Raw genomic sequence first — 18,294 nt, forward strand, 5'->3', positions numbered from 1 at the left:
GCAAAATTTTATACTTAATTTTTCAAGCGTGTTTGTTTCCGTGTTAGTCTTTACTGGTGATACACTAGTAAACATGACGGACTGTGTAGATTGCAGCTCCAAATCTTAGAAAGGAGAAAGTCAAAGAATGCACAAACTACGAGACAGGAGTAAAGGAGAAACACAAAAGAGGAAGATGATAACACAAAAAACTCAAAATAAAAGACGTATTTTGCAGAGAATAACAAAAAAGAAGAAAGAAAGAAGTAATGAACAAACACTAGAAAAAAAATAATGAAATTGGTGTAAGTGTATGAGAGAAAGACAGACAGACAGACAGACAGACAGACAGACAGAAAGGAGAAGTGAGTGTTGGTTAAGGCAAGATAAGGCATACGTCCACAGGTAAAGCAAATAAATTAGGTAAAAAGGTAATGGAAGGTTAGAATTTTGTTGTGCACATAATAAAGTAGTGTTACCAAGAACTTGAATAATGACAAGACTATTAGAGAGTAAGATGCAAGGTAAGAAAGTAAAGAAAGGTAAAGAAAGATTATGGTTTTGTAGAGAATGAGTAGATTCGTCCGTAAAGTTCCCGGTTATATTGTGAATTGTGGATTAGGTAATAGCTGTTAGATTAGGAGTGGAGGAGGAGGAGGAAGAAAGGAGGGGGAATCGATGAAGAATTGGGTCTCTCTCTCTCTCTCTCTCTCTCTCTCTCTCTCTCTCTCTCTCTCTCTCTCTCTCTCTCTCTCTCTCTCTCTCTCTCTCTCTCTCTCTCTGGATGTGTAAGTGGCAATAGAAAAAAAAATATGATAATAATAGCAATGATAACAACGCAAAGCAACGATAAGATGTAACTAGATGCATTTTCAAATCAGCATGTCAGTCACTGTGTGTGTGTGTGTGTGTGTGTGTGTGTGTGTGTGTGTGTGTGTGTGTGTGTGTGTGTGTATGTGTCTGTGTATGTGTGTGTGTAACTGTCTGTTTGTCTGTATACATCTGTGCGTGAGCGTGCGCCTGCTGCTGACCCACATGGCTTCCTCATGTACATACCTAAACACTAACACCAACCATTACAACTAACAACGAAATCAAAATGTCGGACGAGCGAACAAGCGAAAAATGGAGTCAGGGAGAGCGGAAAGAGTAGGAGGGGGAGAGGCAGTCGCTGAGAGGCTGAAGATGACGGGAGGTGAGCCTATGATTGGCTGGACGAAGCAGGGGACGAGAATGAGGGAGGTGGCTGTGTGGGCTGCGGGTTCCTCTCTCATCTAACCTTCCCTTCAATGTGCCAGTTGTTATGTGTCCGCTTACTGTGTGGTGGTGGTGGTATTGACATGAAGGTGACTCGTGTTGACGTTTGGTGGAATGATGGTGTGTGATGTGTATAAAGGATAATGTGAGGTGTGTGGCTACGTGGCGTCGTGGTTGGTCGCTGCTGGCATCTTCTCTCTCCGTGGTGTGAGGTGAGTGTTGTCTTGGTGTCGCCTGTGGTGGTGGTGGTGATGGTGGTGGTCAGTGTTGCGCGTACACAGAAAGGGTTTTGTATTTTTTGTCCTGTGTGGTGTATTACCTATTTATTTTATGCATTTCATCTTGTTTTCTGTGTGTATCAAAGCTCTTTATGTATCACTCGACATCAAAGCTCTCTCTCTCTCTCTCTCTCTCTCTCTCTCTCTCTCTCTCTCTCTCTCTCTCTCTCTCTCTCTCTCTCTCTCTCTCTCTCTCTCTCTCTCTCTCTCTCTCTCTCATTCAGTCACTACGATCATATCAGAACATCATACAAAAATTATTAATGACTAAAGGTAAAATTAGACCATTTATCTTTAGTACTTCTTTAATCAATTAATACAGAGTCATTGTGTATATATTCAGGTAAGTAATTAATGAACTAAGACTAATATCAATACAGACCCAAGGTAGAAGACATGTAGTTAGGTTTGGTTGGGTTACATTAGGATAGGTGTATATGAATATATAAACCAAAAAACACAACAAATTATAATAAATTAACACCAACGATCATGTTTTGCACTCACTCAAACACACACACACACACACACACACACACACACACACACACACACACACACACACACACACACACACACACACACACACACACACACACACACACACACACACACACACACATACGTAAACAGCCTCTCGAAATGAACAGGCTGACAATATCGTATCTCAGGAATCCCAAACACAACAGCGAGCGAATCATGTCGGCCAATAACTAACTACATCTTGAGTTATGCACGACTTTGAGCTCTGTATATACGACTTTCCTGTGTGTGGCTCGGCGGGTCGTATGTCTCACTGCAGGGAACGATGCTATTTTACCCCCTGGAGCGATGAGAGGGGGTGTCAGGGGAGGGATAGGCAGGGAGCAGGCAATATGGGAGGACATGGCGACAGAGGCTGAAGGAGGAGAGAAAACAGATTGGAGGGAGAAAAGAAAGACGAGTATAAGATGCCTTAGTATCAGGTGAGAGTAAGGAGGTGGGCGGTACAGATGCCAGGAAAGAGGTGATGGATAGAAAGGGAGGGAATATGAGGAGGTGAGGTGATGTTTAGAGGTGAATGAAGAAGAAATGGGATGTTGACGAGTAGGAAAAAGGCGTAGCGATGGTGAGTGAAAGAAACAGAGGCAAGAATAGGAGGAAGGGAATGGAAGTGCACGGAGAGGAAAAAAAAGGTGGGATAATAGTAGATTAATGGATGGCTATGGAAAGGGGGAAGATAGGGAAGAAATGAGACTAAGAGGAGGAAGAGGATTAAGAGTGCAGGGAAAAAAGGAAGAACGGATATGGGAGAAGTGGAGGGAGAGGAAAAGAACATTAGAAAGAAAGTGATGGAGGGGGGTTGAAGATGCAGAAAGTACCAGGATTACAAGAGAGAGAGAGAGAGAGAGAGAGAGAGAGAGAGAGAGAGAGAGAGAGAGAGAGAGAGAGAGAGAGAGAAAGAGAGAGGAAAGCATTATTACCCCACACTCCTTATAGCTCTGTGTAGGACAACCGCCGCTTCCAGAACTATTCAGGATCTCACGGTCACTTGACTTTGAAAATATAAGATTAATAAGATTTTTTAAGCCACTTTCAGCCAACCACATACTCTCGCGCAGGAATGAACGTGAAAAATGTTGCAGGTTAGTGTGCCGTTTAGTGACGCAAACAAGTTAATTACTGCTTGTTATACCCAGCCCTGTGAGTGACGCGTGGTGGTGGTGGAGATGGTGGTGGTGGTGGTGTGCTGGGTAGGTAAGAGTAGTGATTGTGGTGGTGGTGGATGACATAAGGGAGGAGTGTTGTGAAGTGGTGGTGTTACTGGTGCTAATATTGTTTAAACTCAAAATCGTACCACCAAAACATCCTCACCTTCACCGCTGTACGTTCGTTGTAGTTGTCCTCATTACACAGACACACACACACACACACACACACACACACACACACACACACACACACACACACACATTGTCTTCACCACAGGGCTACTATTCACCTTTTTTTTTTTCTCCACCACACTCACCACCACTTCCACGCTACCAGCACCACACCCAACACGCCGCGGGGAGTGTGCGCCCCTCACGGTCAGGCATCGTGAAAGCGTGCGTGTGAAGGAGTGTAAAAGATTTAATAAAGTGTCACCTGCATTTACCTCCTCCTCCCCATGCACATTTATATCGCCACATACACACACACACACACACACACACACACACACACACACACACACACACACACACACACACACACACACACACACACACACACACACACACACACACACACACAAGTAAAAAATAGTGTACCATGCAAAAATTTATCTTCATTCATTTTTCATGTGTGTCATAATTCATTTTAATGGTTAATATTAGTCATGCTTCCTGGTTATAATATTAATAATCCACTTGGCATGTTCATATACCAACCCACATTACATTTCCATTGATGGGGTTTTTGTACCGCACACTGCATTACATTTCATTTCCTCTCCTCTGGCAGTGTGTCTGTCTATCTGTTTATCATTCAAGTAATGTTAACTTTGATCTGTTTGTCTGTAGCTGAGGAGATAAGGTGCCTGTGTGTATGTGTGTGTGTGTGTGTGTGTGTTTGATCTGCTGCAGTCTCTGACGAGACAACCAGACGTTATCCTACGGAACGAGCTCAGAGCTCATTATTTCCGATCTTCGGATAGGCCTGAGACCAGGCACACACCACACACCATGACAACAAGGTCACAACTCCTCGATTTACATCCCGTACCTACTCACTGCTAGGTGAACAGGGGCTACACGTGAAAGGAGACACACCCAAATATCTCCATCCGGCGGGGGAATCGAACTCCGGTTCTCTGGTTTGTGAAGCCAGTGCTCTAACCACTGAGCTATCGGGCGCGCGCGCGCGCGCGCGTGTGTGTGTGTGTGTGTGTGTGTGTGTGTGTGTGTGTGTGTGTGTGTGTGTGTGTTCGCGTGCCTACGCATTTGCAAGGTCATGAAGGAGAAACTCTCAACAAGCTCTACTGTCTACATCTGTCTAATCTCTCTCTCTCTCTCTCTCTCTCTCTCTCTCTCTCTCTCTCTCTCTCTCTCTCTCTCTCTCTCTCTCTCTCTCTCTCTCTCTCTCTCTCTCTCTCTCTCTCTCTCTCTCTCTGAATCATGTTCTTTTTTTACATCGTGTTTGTGTTGATATTAGATGGTCATTACGGATATGAAGACGAAAAGAAGGAGGAGGAGGAGGAAAGTCAACATTCATGGAGGAAAGAAAGGGCCGAAGCTTTAGGGGAGGAGAAGAAAAATGAAGGGAGGTGAGGAGGTGAGATGTTGAGAGAATAAGAAGTGGAAGAACATATGTAGAAGGGAAAGATAGAGGAGGAAGGAAAGAACAGAGATAGAAAGAGATAAACGAGGAGGAGGAGAAAGAATAGAAGGTGGAGGAAAGGAAGAGAAAGATGGAGGTTGTGGGGATGAAATAGAGAAGATGAAAGGGAAGGTGTGAAGGTAAAGGGAAAGAAAGGGTGGATGGAATAGATAGAAGAGTTGAGGGAAATATTGAGGGAAAGGAAGAAATGGGTAAGACAATAAAGAGACAAACGCGGTGAGGGAGAGAAATTGATTGTAAATGAATGGAACTATTTATGCGTGGGAAAGAAAGTTTAAGAAAAGATATTTCTAAGCGGTATCACGTGTTGCTCCTCTATTTTCTTTACTTTTTATTTATTTTCCTTCTTTTTTCTGTATTGTTTTTGTTGTACTTTCTTTTTTCCTCTCGTTCTTTCTTTTTATCTTTTGCGTTCTAGTCCGGTTTTCGTTGATTTCTGCCTTTTGTAGCTCTAGTGTTGCCATTTTTCCTGTACTTTTTAAATTGACAGGCTTAAATTTATAACACCAAATCTATGTACTGAGTAATCTTTTCGAGTACAGTTATTCATTTTTCGTGTATTATTTATTCGTCAAATAAAAGATTCATGCCAAATTACACTGCATCCCCTAATCCTTCGTGCAGCTATGCCAACATTTACATTTTTTCGTTTTTACTCTGCCCTGTCTTTCCTGACGCTCAACAATTTTCACCAAGGATTTTATTGGGTCAGATCCACCTACGCATTTATTTGTAAACCTCCTCCGTGTGATGCGATTTATTTAGGCAGAGATAATTCCAGGATATCCAGGATTCCAGAGGCTGATTCTGTTAAGGAATTCATATGAACGGATGGATCACTGTCTTCAATCTCTCTCTCTCTCTCTCTCTCTCTCTCTCTCTCTCTCTCTCTCTCTCTCTCTCTCTCTCTCTCTCTCTCTCTCTCTCTCTCTCTCTCTCTCTCTCTCTCTCTCTCTCTCTCTCTCTCTCTCTCTCTCTCTCTCTCTCTCGTCATTGTAATGTTTCCTAGGTCCTTATGTAGTGTTGCATCTCTCGGTATCTTTCACCGTTATTATCATATTAACTGCTCTTCTGGTCTTCCTAACTACATGCATCTCTTCCCCTTGCAGCCTTTCCATTTTCAGCTTCTATTCTATCTCTGGAATGAAAGACTTAACCAGTATTCTCATTCATCCATCTTTCTCTGATAAGCTCTGAAACTCTCCGCCTGCTTCTGTTTTTCCATCTTCTTATGACTTGAACTCGTTGGAGAGAAAGGTTTCAACATAATGAATGCAGAGTTGATATGTAGGATTGTTTTGATATTTGAGTTGACAGTCTCCACGCGCATGGGATCGAATCCTGTCCACAACTTCCTCACTCGGGGCAACGGTTTCCTGGCGGGTGGGCTTTGAGATAAGAGGTACCACAAAAAAGTATCCCCTTTAGCCCATAAATTCCCGTGAAAAGCCCACTTGGTGTAAATAATATTAAAAGAAAAGCACGGAATAAGTCAAAAGGTGGAAATGACGATAGATATATGTAATGGGACAGTACGCACATATGTCACAAATTTGAATGTATTCGTCTGCACGTGTATGAACTTTATGTGTGCGTGTGTCAGGTATGGGTGCAGGTTTGTGCATATTTTCATCACTGGTGTTACGCTCTGCAAAAAAAATGAAATATGATAATTAATGATGAGAGAGAGAGAGAGAGAGAGAGAGAGAGAGAGAGAGAGAGAGAGAGAGAGAGTGTGTGTGTGTGTGTGTGTGTGTGTGTGTGTGTGTGTGTGTGTGTGTGTGTGTGTGTGTGTGTGTGTGTGTGTGTGTGTTATTATTATTATTATTATTATTATTATTATTATTATTATTATTATTATTATTATTATTATTATTATTATTATTATTATTATTATTATTATTATTATTATTATTATTATTATTATTATTATTATTATTATTATTATTATTATTATTATTATTATTATTATTATTATTATTATTATTATTATTATTATTATTATTATTATTATTATTATTATTATTATTATTATTATTATTATTATTATTATTATTATTATTATTATTATTATTATTAGTAGTAGTAGTAGTAGTAGTAGTAGTTCTAGTAGCAGTAGTTGTAGTAGTAGTAGTAATAGTATCATTATTACCGTCATTGTTATTATTATCATTATTATTTTTGCTATTTCTATTCATTCTATTAACACCACAGATTTTTTCACTATTGTGCGTCACTTGCATTTGTATGATAGAGCCAGTAAATATCAATTATTTGATTAATAAGTTAATCAAACATCCAATTTGTTCAACGCACAAAAACAGAATCTCTGCAGAATTTAGTTTTAAACCTGTGAAAGGACGAAAAGTTTCATTAATTTTTTAACAATTTTTTTTAATCTCTCTCTCTCTCTCTCTCTCTCTCTCTCTCTCTCTCTCTCTCTCTCTCTCTCTCTCTCTCTCTCTCTCTCTCTCTCTCTCTCTCTCTCTCTCTCTCTCTCTCTCTCTCTCTCTCTCTCTCTCTCTCTCTCTCTCTCTCTCTCTCTCTCTCTCTCTCTCTCTCTCTCTCTCTCTCTCTCTCTCTCACACACACACACACACACACACACACACACACACACACACACACACACACACACACACACACACACACACACACACACACACACACACACACACACACATCCTTTCTGTCTTTACATCACAGCATGTGCCTAAGAGGAAAGAAATAATAGATACATCTTTTGGGAAAAAAAAACCCTGTCATTTAATAAACTCTTTCCTCCCTCACAGATATAAGTTAGGCCAGAGGGAATGGATTGGATCTCTTTCACTTCTATCCTACACTGCACTCCACTGCGCCCTCTGATAGGACTCTCCTCCCACTCACACCCCTGTCAGGTGTTGAAGAGAGGGCGGTTACTCAGGTATGTATGTCAGTGCTAATGGATCCTCTCTTTCAGGTGTTGTTCATTGTGCTTGTTCATTATGTTGCAAGTGTGAATGAGAGAGAGAGAGAGAGAGAGAGAGAGAGAGAGAGAGAGAGAGAGAGAGAGAGAGAGAGAGAGAGAGAGGTATCGTTGCTCTAACTTAATGTTGTAACCGACTGTACAGGTTACCACATAGAGTTGCTTACCTGTTTAGCTCTTTACATTATTCTTTTTATTCCGATTCTCCTTTCGTAAGGTATTCACAAACGCAGCATCAAGCAAACTATATCATACAACACGTAGGCAGATGCAACAGTCACGCACAAAACCAATATTAAAAGAAACACGATCACACATCGGCCAAGTATTTCTCTTCACTGTAATCTTGCGTAATAAATTCAACTGCATGTTCACGACTCCTTCAGTTATTCATTTTAAAGTTTCTCAGGACAATCCGCAACGCAACACGTTATCCACACAACACAAGTAACATCCTAACATCACTTAATGTACAACACAGTATACATAATACAAGACACCACACCACCTAGGAAGTTCTCTGTGTTGCTCACGTATAAGGCAAGGTAGATCACAACCCAAGACTTCATGATGAGAACACAAAAATCCCTAGAACCAACAGCGATAGTAGTAGTAGTAGTAGTAGTAGTAGCAGTAGTAGTAGTAGCAGTAGTCAGCGGTGTTCGTATTCTGCTTCCCCTTATACTATATCACTCCATTACACGTGATTTGTGACTTTAAGAGTTTAACATAAGGTTAGTGTGTCCTTAAGGATGAATGTTTCCTTACGTTGCATATTCATCTGTTCCTTAAGTGCTGTGATAAACGTTACATCTTATTTCCTATACTCCGGCCTGTGGGGTTTACTCTATGAGCAAGAAATCTTTTTAAGTCCTTTTAACTCTGCCATCACTGGGTCACATGTCTCTAACTCACCATATTCCCTTGTTCTCAGTATTTGTTATTCTCAGTATTTTGTATATTCATTGTTTATATTTCATGTTACGCGTATTTTTTATATTTTCTTATAAAACCTTTTGGCGGCATTTGTTTGGCGTACCTATGGCTGACAATACTCCCTTGCTTTCTCTGTTCCCTTATTTATGTTTCGTGTCACGGTGTTTCCTGAGTACCGTGTCTATGATTCACAAGATTCCCTATATCCTATTATTTCCTATGTTATGTTTGCTCATGTTTGTTTAGGTTTGGTTAACGGTGCTTTTATGCTTTCAAATCGAAACCTTTTAGAGATCTGGACAGTTAGCTCTGGGCTTGATACGTTCACTTCCGCGGCTTTATCACAGCTGTTTAAATCCCTCTGTCTCTCCCATGTTTTATTTCCTGATGCGTCACCTGAAGCACTGCACGAGGCATCGGACGTTGCACGACATTAACATGTCTAAACACTTTCTCTCTCTCTCTCTCTCTCTCGTGTTGACCTGATTTTTTCTGTATTTTTGTTTTAGTTACTCTTTTTTTCTTGTTGTTTTTGTTGTTGTTGTTGTTGTTGTTGTTGTTGTTGTTGTTGTTGTTGTTGTTGTTGTTGCTGCTGCTTGTGTCTTCTTCTTTGTTCTTTTTATTCTTTCGTTTCTGTTCCCATTTTCGTATCTCGCTCCAACATTTTTTCCCCCTTTTTTTTTCTCATGGATCTCTCTCTCTCTCTCTCTCTCTCTCTCTCTCTCTCTCTCTCTCTCTCTCTCTCTCTCTCTCTCTCTCTCTCTCTCTCTCTCTCTCTCTCTCTCTCTCTCTCTCTCTCTCTCTCTCTCTCTCTCTCTCTCTCTCTCTCTCTCTCTCTTCCAAATTCTTTTAATCTTTCGAAACATTTCATCTTCAATTTTGTTTCTTGTCCATCATCTTTCATTTTCTTTTCTCTTCGTCCATCTGTTTCCATCCTTATCGCCTCCTTCTCTTTCGCGTCTGTATTTCTTTTAATTTCCTTGACATTTTCTTTTCATCGGATTTATTCCAGTCATCTTTCAAAAGTTATTTCCTTTTCATATCACTTCCTTCTCCTCCTTTTTTTTTGTCCTTTTTATTGTGTCCTATCTCTCTCTCTCTCTCTCTCTCTCTCTCTCTCTCTCTCTCTCTCTCTCTCTCTCTCTCTCTCTCTCTCTCTCTCTCTCTCTCTCTCTCTCTCTCTCTCTCTCTCTCTCTTGTACCGTTTGTTTTTTTTCCTCTTATCTTTCTTTTTCATGTTATTTTTACTGCTTTTTCTTCTTATTTCCCTATTTTCCTTATCTCCTTTGTTTATGCTTTGTTTTCCTTTGTGCTTGTTTTTTTTTCTCTCTCCTTTTCCTCGTTTTCCTTTTTTTGCTATCCTATTTCTTTCACTATGTGCTTTTATTTGTTCTTGGCATTTTTCTTTATATATTCATTTTCCTTCCTCTTCTTTTTTTTATCCTTCTCATATCCTTCTCATTTCTATCAATGTACTGTTTTATTTTACCTTAATTTGTCACTTCACCTCGTCCTTCTAAACCTCTTCATCGTCCTTCTTAACCTCCTCGTCGTCGACCTCCTTCTCCTTCTCTTTTTCCTCTGTCACGACCACAAGAGGGCAGTAGAAGCGATCTTACCGTCACCTGTAGAGCGCCATGTAGCTACGCAGGTGACGGCCCCGAGACACCTCACCTGCAGGCACCACGAAGCAATAATGTTAAGTAATAAGTTATGGTGTTTTGTGGCAAGTGTCTTTTATCGAGTGGGAAAAAATGGGTCTTGAGTTTTATTCCTGATTTTGATTTTTTTGTTGGTGCTCTTACTTTTTTGTTGTAGCAATCATCACCAAGGGATTCCAAGCGGTGGAAGAACGTAGGGTGATGTTAATGAAAGTTATTTAAATTATTAGTGTTATTGTTGTTGATTACTGTTACCATAATCATTAAGTTGAAGTGATTAAAGTGAGTGATTCGTGTATTACTGTTATTAGTTGTGTTATTAGTAGTAGCGTTTATTGTACTACTACAACAACAACAACAACAACAACAACAACAACAACAACAACAACAACAACAACAACAACAACAACAACAACAACAACAACAACAACTACTACTACTACTACTACTACTACTACTACTACTACTACTACTACTACTACTACTACTACTACTACTACTACTACTACTATGATCATTAAAGCGAAAACCTCTTTTACTGCCATTTACTTCCTCCTCCTCCTCCTCCTCCTCCTCCTCCTCCTCCTCCTTTTATAAAATTCTCATTGTTTTCATCTTTCATTTAAATTTCCCTCGTCTGTTTTATGAATCAACTTAATCACCCGTGCAAATGAGGTTTTCTGTGTGCAATTTGTCGATGTTTGTCCTTTAGAGAGAAAATGGGACGCGGGGGCCAAGGAACTTCACGCACGGCGGAAGGGAGGATGGAAGAGGCTCGCACTGGGAAGGATTAGAGAGAGAGAGAGAGAGAGAGAGAGAGAGAGAGAGAGAGAGAGAGAGAGAGAGAGAGGAGTGGGGTGGGAAGGGAAAAGTGAAAGAGAATATATAAAGAAAAGTCTCGTCGGCTCTCAGCTTTAATTAGTCTCCTGTTTTTAGGGCAAGACGCTTTTATCACCACTTGACACACGCACACCTGTACACCTTGCGGCCACACACACACACACACACACACACACACACACACACACACACACACACAGCAGGGTGAGTATAAATAGATCCTAAGAGACTGTTAATGCCTCACAATTTTGCTATTGAGGAGAGATTGAAAACCTTTGAAAAGATATTAAATGAAAGGTTCAGGTCGACCTATTGAGGATTTGCTGTCGTCATTCTTAGGAACACGTTGAATATACACAGACTTATAGCTAGGGAGAAAAAAAAAAAGGTAAATGTTGATAGATTTGACCTGGAAAGAAACGAACACGAAAGCAGAGTTAAGGAGAGTAAGAGTCACTCCATTAGGACCATAAGTTCATAAAAAACATCAATTACAAAACTGAAAATATGATAGTCATGCTACAATCATAAAGGAAAGGTGAAGTTGTAAGCTCTGAAGTGTTTAGTGTGGAGTAGTTAGCTATGGTCTGATAGGAGGAGGGTTCATCTTCAGAAGTAGTGGAAATAACAGTGGAACAATCTGGATGAAAGCAAGAGAGGAAAAGAAGGAATAAAAATATTGAAGGTATTTTTGATTGAATGCCGGAAGGAGCAAAGGAAGATGTTCTGTCTAGATTTTCACTTTTGTTGATCGGATTTTTTGACAAGATGGAGGACATGGAATTAATTATATGATATGATTTTTGGTCAGAAAGATAAAGAGAGTAACTTTGATGATGTGAGGCTAATGTTTTGTTGCAAGATAACAAAATTTGCTAGTTTTGGAAGTAGAAGACGTTTGATGAATGCAGACTCACATTATAAGGATATCGATGAAAGGCTGTCAAAGCAGAAAATCGGAAAAAAATACTCATTTAAGAAAAAAATAATGATAGACAAATAAGGTGGTGAAAGCATAAACACCTCTCAATACTGAGTAACTAAAAGCGTAATGAAGATGACATGAGAAATACACAACACATGGATTTAGGGAGGGGAACAATAAAGTCTTAGCTAGATATCGAAAACTTCTGTTGACCTAATTAAGAAAGTGGGCATAAGTGCAAGTTGTATTGTTGCTTACACAGACACAGCAACCAGCCTAGGATTGGAAAAGAGGATGGAGATGGAAATGGTCTGCTGTTTTGCCCTCTGACGTCTGGAGAGAGAGAGAGAGAGAGAGAGAGAGAGAGAGAGAGAATTTCAATGAGATCCGGAGGGGAAAATGTGAGGATTGCAAGAGGTGAGGTGGTGGTCCGTGATTAGAAGTTGTATCAAGATCACGAATATTGCAGGAGCTAATGTTGAAAGTCAGGTTACTCGTCATTATTGGTCCATAGCTGAAGGAAAGAGTGGAGTGGGGGCTTTAATGGTTTTCTCCCCAAGCACCAACACACACACACACACACACACACACACACACACACACACACACACACACACACACACACACACACACACACACACACACACACACACACACACACACACACACACACACACACACACACACACACACTCTCTCTCTCTCTCTCTCTCTCTCTCTCTCTCTCTCTCTCTCTCTCTCTCTCTCTCTCTCTCTCTCCGGGGCATGAAATCAAATTATGGTGAAAAGCGGGTAGATGTTTATAGTGTATGCAGTGTTATATAAAAAAAAGTCTCAGAGGCGAGTGAGAACGTCTACTATTAACTTTCTTTCCTGCGTGATTAAAATAAAGTAACGTATATGGAAATGAGTAAAAAGAAATATCAAGGTAAATGAAGGTCTGTCAGCACCCTTCCCTTTTATCGCTGTCGCCTCTCTCCTTCCCCTCGTGTTCTTCCCCAACAACCTCACCTCTTCCTCTCACTGCCCATTCTCTTTCACTACCGCTTTCATTGAGCTCTCAGTATCATTAATGGCGAAAGTAAATATACATACTCGACGTTTGATCCCCGGAAGAGAAAGAATCCAATCTCATTATATTAGAGCTATATGAGTATTTTTTTCGTCCTTGACATAGAGAATATATGAAAAATTCTTTAATAGATCAGACAGACTAATTGTGAATATGTAAGTTGATAGTAAAGGGTTATAAAAGAAAAACATGATCTGTGGGAAAGGTTTCGTGTGTTTTATACGTGCAACACACACACACACACACACACACACACACACACACACACACACACACACACACACACACACACACACACACACACACACACACACACACACACACACACACACACACAGGACGTAGACAAATAAACATAGAGGTAATGACACAGAAAACTCACAAAATTTTTCGTTCATTTTTATCACTCATCTTATTTATTCTGTATTTTTCTTCATCCTCTTCATTTTTCATTGTAATATTTTGAAATACTGCATTTTTTCCTTCCTATTTCCCTTCGCCTCTTTATTATTACTATTATTTTTTTCTTAGTATTTTTGGTCATTATTATCCCTAATTGGATGATCATTTACGCTGACCTCTAATTTACTGCATTTTTTTTTCGTATGTAATAAATTTGTAATATCTTTAAACTTACCAGTAAAACACACACACACACACACACACACACACACACACACACACACACACACACACACACACACACACACACACACACACACACACACACACACACACACACACACACACACACACACACACACACACACACACACACACTAATGAAAGAAATGAATAATGCAGAAAATGATAAATAGGTAAAATTTTGAGCATGACCGAGTGTGTATCTTGCTGGGTCTTGTCATCAGTGCAGGCTTTGTCGCTAATAGAGTTACGGGTCAACAGTGTTAGTCTAGTTACCTGTACCTTCATGCACCTGCCTTCCCTGCTACCTGCCTCGCCTATACTTAAATAACCTTCCACTCACCTGTCTGTACCACTCTACCGCCTGTCTATTTTGATTCTCCGGAGATCAGATCAGAGAGAGAGAGAGAGAGAGAGAGAGAGAGAGAGAGAGAGAGAGAGAGAGAGAGAGAGAGAGAGAGAGAGAGAGAGAGAGGGACAATATCTAATAGTGCATAATAATTTCTCTTATCTCTTTCTGTCTCTATTTCACAGCGCGGGAACATTACTTCACAAGTGGGGATGAAACTGACACAATAAATATCACACGAAATGTTCTGAGTGACTATCTTCATTTTTTCTTTTCTTTTCCGTCTGTTTCTCTGCGAAGTTTCCCCACTAATTCAACTATTAAAATTAGTCTTTCATATACATTTGTGGCTTTCCCGTGTGTGTGTGTGTGTGTGTGTGTGTGTGTGTGTGTGTGTGTGTTTTTTTTTTTTTTTTTTTTTTTGTCATTTTGTGTATATACTTGTTTGTTTTCTATTTACTTCTATTTTTCTTTGTCTTTTTCTTATGTTTCGTTTCTTTGCATCTTTCATGTGTGTGTTTTATTTGTTTCGTTCCATTGTTCCTTTTTTATATTGTTTTGTATCAGTCTGTTTATTTGTCTGTGTTCATGTGTCTGCTTTCATGTCGCTGTTTTCTTTTTAGGCACCTTTCATCTCAGTTTGCTTCCTTATCTCTATCTTCTTTAATATCAGTCTGTTTCCTTTCGACATCCCTTTTCATATCAATCCTATCCTTTCTTAGACCTCCTCCATATCAGTCTATTTCATGTCCTTGTCGACTTTGATATCTCTGTTTTCATGCGAGTCTGCAATTTTTCTGTGTTTCTTATATCACTTTTTCGTTCACGGTTCCCTTTCATACAGTGTGCTTCACCTTGTTGAATTCGCTGTCGTGTGGAACTTTCTTGTTGCATATCAATCTGTTGGTTTGTTTTATTTTCAAATTTGATTGTTTGTACCTATTTTATATCAGGACTACGCTCTTAATTCCTTCCTTACTGTACAAATAAACCAAACAAGATAACGAGAAACTGGAAACGCTAAGCAAAGGTCAAACAGTTCCCCTTTCTATGATAATACTTTCACGTAATTAATTCCTTCCATAGACCTAAACACGACTCCCGCCTACACACACACACACACAAAGCTCGCGGGAAACAGGAACAACAACCATCTACTAAATGAAGGCAACAAGTCTCACCTGAATGACTAATAACCTGCAGCACTACACCTGGCCTCTTGAAAGCGAGATGACAAGGAATCATCTCCCGTACTGTCCATCCAATTTTCTGTCTCCTGAAAGTTTACGTTGCATACCTGTCCATTTAGATACACGCATTATTAACTTCTCTAGCTGGAAGGAGGAGGAGGAGGAGGAGGAGGAGGAGGAGGAGGAGGAGGAGGAGGAGGAGGAGGAGGAGGAGGAGGAGGAGGAGGAGGAGGAGGAGGAGGAGGAGGAGGAGGAGGAGGAGGAGGAGGAGGAGGAGGAGGAGGAGGAGGAGGAGGAGGAGGAGGAGGAGGAGGAGAAAAAGCAGAATGGATGAGAGAGAGAGAGAGAGAGAGAGAGAGAGAGAGAGAGAGAGAGAGAGAGAGAGAAAATTTAGTATTTAGTGATCCTTGATCTTAGAATACTCTTTGAAGAAAGGTAAAGTAAAGAGGAAATTAATCTCTCTCTCTCTCTCTCTCTCTCTCTCTCTCTCTCTCTCTCTCTCTCTCTCTCTCTCTCTCTCTCTCTCTCCCTGCCACAGCCTGGACATTTTATTTAATATGCATGTGCGTAAACAATATTAGTGTGGAGATGTTTGCTTGGCGGCAACTGAGGAGAAGGAGGAGGAAAAGAGGAAGAAGAGGAGGATGAAGAGAAAGAAGAGGAGGAGAAATAGGAAGAGAGGAGGAGGAAAAGAATGAAAAGGAAGAAGATAAAAATAAGGGAAGAGGAGAAAGAAGAAGATAAACTAGGAGAAGAAAAAGAAAATTATTTTTCTATGCAGCAAATGAAGAAACAAAATGGTGAAGAAGAACAAGAAGAAAACATGAGAAGAAAAGAATATGCAATTAATGTAGGAGAGAAAATTGAAGATGAAGAGGAAGGCAAAGGTATATTATTATCTCTTGCTAAATACACTGAAAAACGAACAAAAACAATTATAATGAAACTAGAAAATTGTCTAGTGCTTCGTAAATACTACGCAATATCCTGAGGCGTGACTTTCCACTCGTAAAATCATGTTGTGAATCATTTATCAACCTTTTCTTGTGTAAATGATCCTCTAATGTTGCTTACAATTACCGGCTTGGCTACTTTATGTGCAATTAAAAAGTTGATCTGACGTGACGGTTTTCTCGATATTAATGTTTTATTTGCTCTCTAAAAAAAAAAAATGTTATATTGTCTTGCTGCCGCATTATTGGAATCTTTTCTAAATCTAATAATTACTTGCAAATATTTAAGCCAAAGGTTTTCAAATTATATGCTTACATTCTTTTAATTCTCTGGGTAGTATATCTATCGTCTGTGTGTTATTTCGTCTGACTCTGTTGAAAGGTGTAGGTAGTGCTCTCCAAGACACGAGGAGAATAAATGATAAGGCTCTTGTGAACTGGTAATATTCCAAAAGATAAAAGCTATGTAAAATAGTAAAACTTAAATCACTTGCCGTGACCAGGATTCGAACCTGGGTTATTGCGGCCACAACGCAATGTACTAACCACTATACGATCACGGCCACAGTGATATAAGGCCAAGTATCTTCGCTATGAGAAAGATTCAGGATGTAAGAGAAGAGGGTCTGACTTTGCTGTCCTGGTGTGTGATGTGAGTAGTTTCATTCCTGCCCAACAGTAGGTCACATGGAGCTCTGGCATGGGAGCAGCTGGCTTTGTCGCGCGAGACCACCAGACTGCGAGTTTGGCCAGTAACACATACATATGTATATATATGCACCATACAGTTAATTAATGCTCGCGGGGATGGTGATTTTTTCACGAGAGAGAGAGAGAGAGAGAGAGAGAGAACCACATTTTATCACATAGCCGCCACAGATTCCTCACACTTCTCTATAATTGGTGAATGCAGACACAAACAAGAAGAGCTAGGCAAACAATCTGACACACACGAACAGACGCAGACAAACAGGTAAATAGGTACATAAATAAAAAAAAATGAATCAGCAAGTATAGATAGAGAAGAATGGATAAATAGATAAGTAAGGAATAAGACAGACAGACAGTGACATACAGGTGGGTATCTAGAAAGGCTTATTGATAGACGGAGAGTGTGAATGAATAGACGGAGAGTGTGAATGATATGAGATGACACAATTATTTTTCCTTACCATAATTTTTCCTTCGTGTTTTCCATCCACCACATTTTTACTCTATTTCTCTCTTCATTTTTTTTTCTTCCTATTTGAAATTTTAAAGGTTATTCAATGTTTTCCACTTCACATGCTCATTTTTTTTTTTTTTTCTTTTTGGATGTAAGCTGAAATGTATAATAATTCACCTGTGACCTTTAATTTGACTTTTTAACATGCATTTTTTATATTATTTTTCCATCCTTTACTTTGCGGTTAATAACACACACACACACACACACACACACACACACACACACACACACACACACACACACACACACACACACACACACACACACACACACACACACACACACACACACACACACACACACACACACACACATACATTTAATACTCGCAGAATGCCACATTTTATCCCACGGTGCTCTAGGCCTGATTATAATTAATTAACCAGAATAACAGCTTCATATATTAGACCCATACTGCCTCAGAATTATTTGTTTTGCTTCATTAGTTATATTTTTTTATTATGTATGTATTTTTGTGTGTTGGAGGTGAAAAGATTATGAAGTGAATGTTTTTTTTTTTTTTTTACCATTCCATGTTTTCATTTTGTTATTGAATTTCATTTGATACATCTATTTGTGTTTTATTTGTTTTTGTAGTACTCTTCGTTCTATGCGACTTTGATTTCATTGATTTCATTTATCCACTTGTCATA

The 18,294-nt window shown here is 39.7% G+C and overlaps 1 long non-coding RNA gene and 1 other non-coding gene across 2 annotated transcripts in view; one reads left to right on the forward strand and one right to left on the reverse strand.

Moving 5' to 3' along the window:
* The first annotated feature begins 943 nt into the window (after positions 1-943).
* LOC123505791 overlaps positions 944-18,294 on the forward strand; it is a 45,927-nt gene continuing 28,576 nt past the window's right edge. The window contains exons 1-2 of the long non-coding RNA XR_006675257.1: positions 944-1,448; positions 7,667-7,800. This is a non-coding gene — a long non-coding RNA (uncharacterized LOC123505791). The remainder of the gene's footprint in view (positions 1,449-7,666; positions 7,801-18,294) is intronic.
* Positions 16,905-16,976, reverse strand: Trnah-gug. The gene has a single exon. It is a non-coding gene; the product is annotated as a tRNA-His (tRNA).

Source organism: Portunus trituberculatus, chromosome 18 (assembly GCF_017591435.1).
Source record: "Portunus trituberculatus isolate SZX2019 chromosome 18, ASM1759143v1, whole genome shotgun sequence".
Classification (NCBI taxonomy): domain Eukaryota; kingdom Metazoa; phylum Arthropoda; class Malacostraca; order Decapoda; family Portunidae; genus Portunus; species Portunus trituberculatus.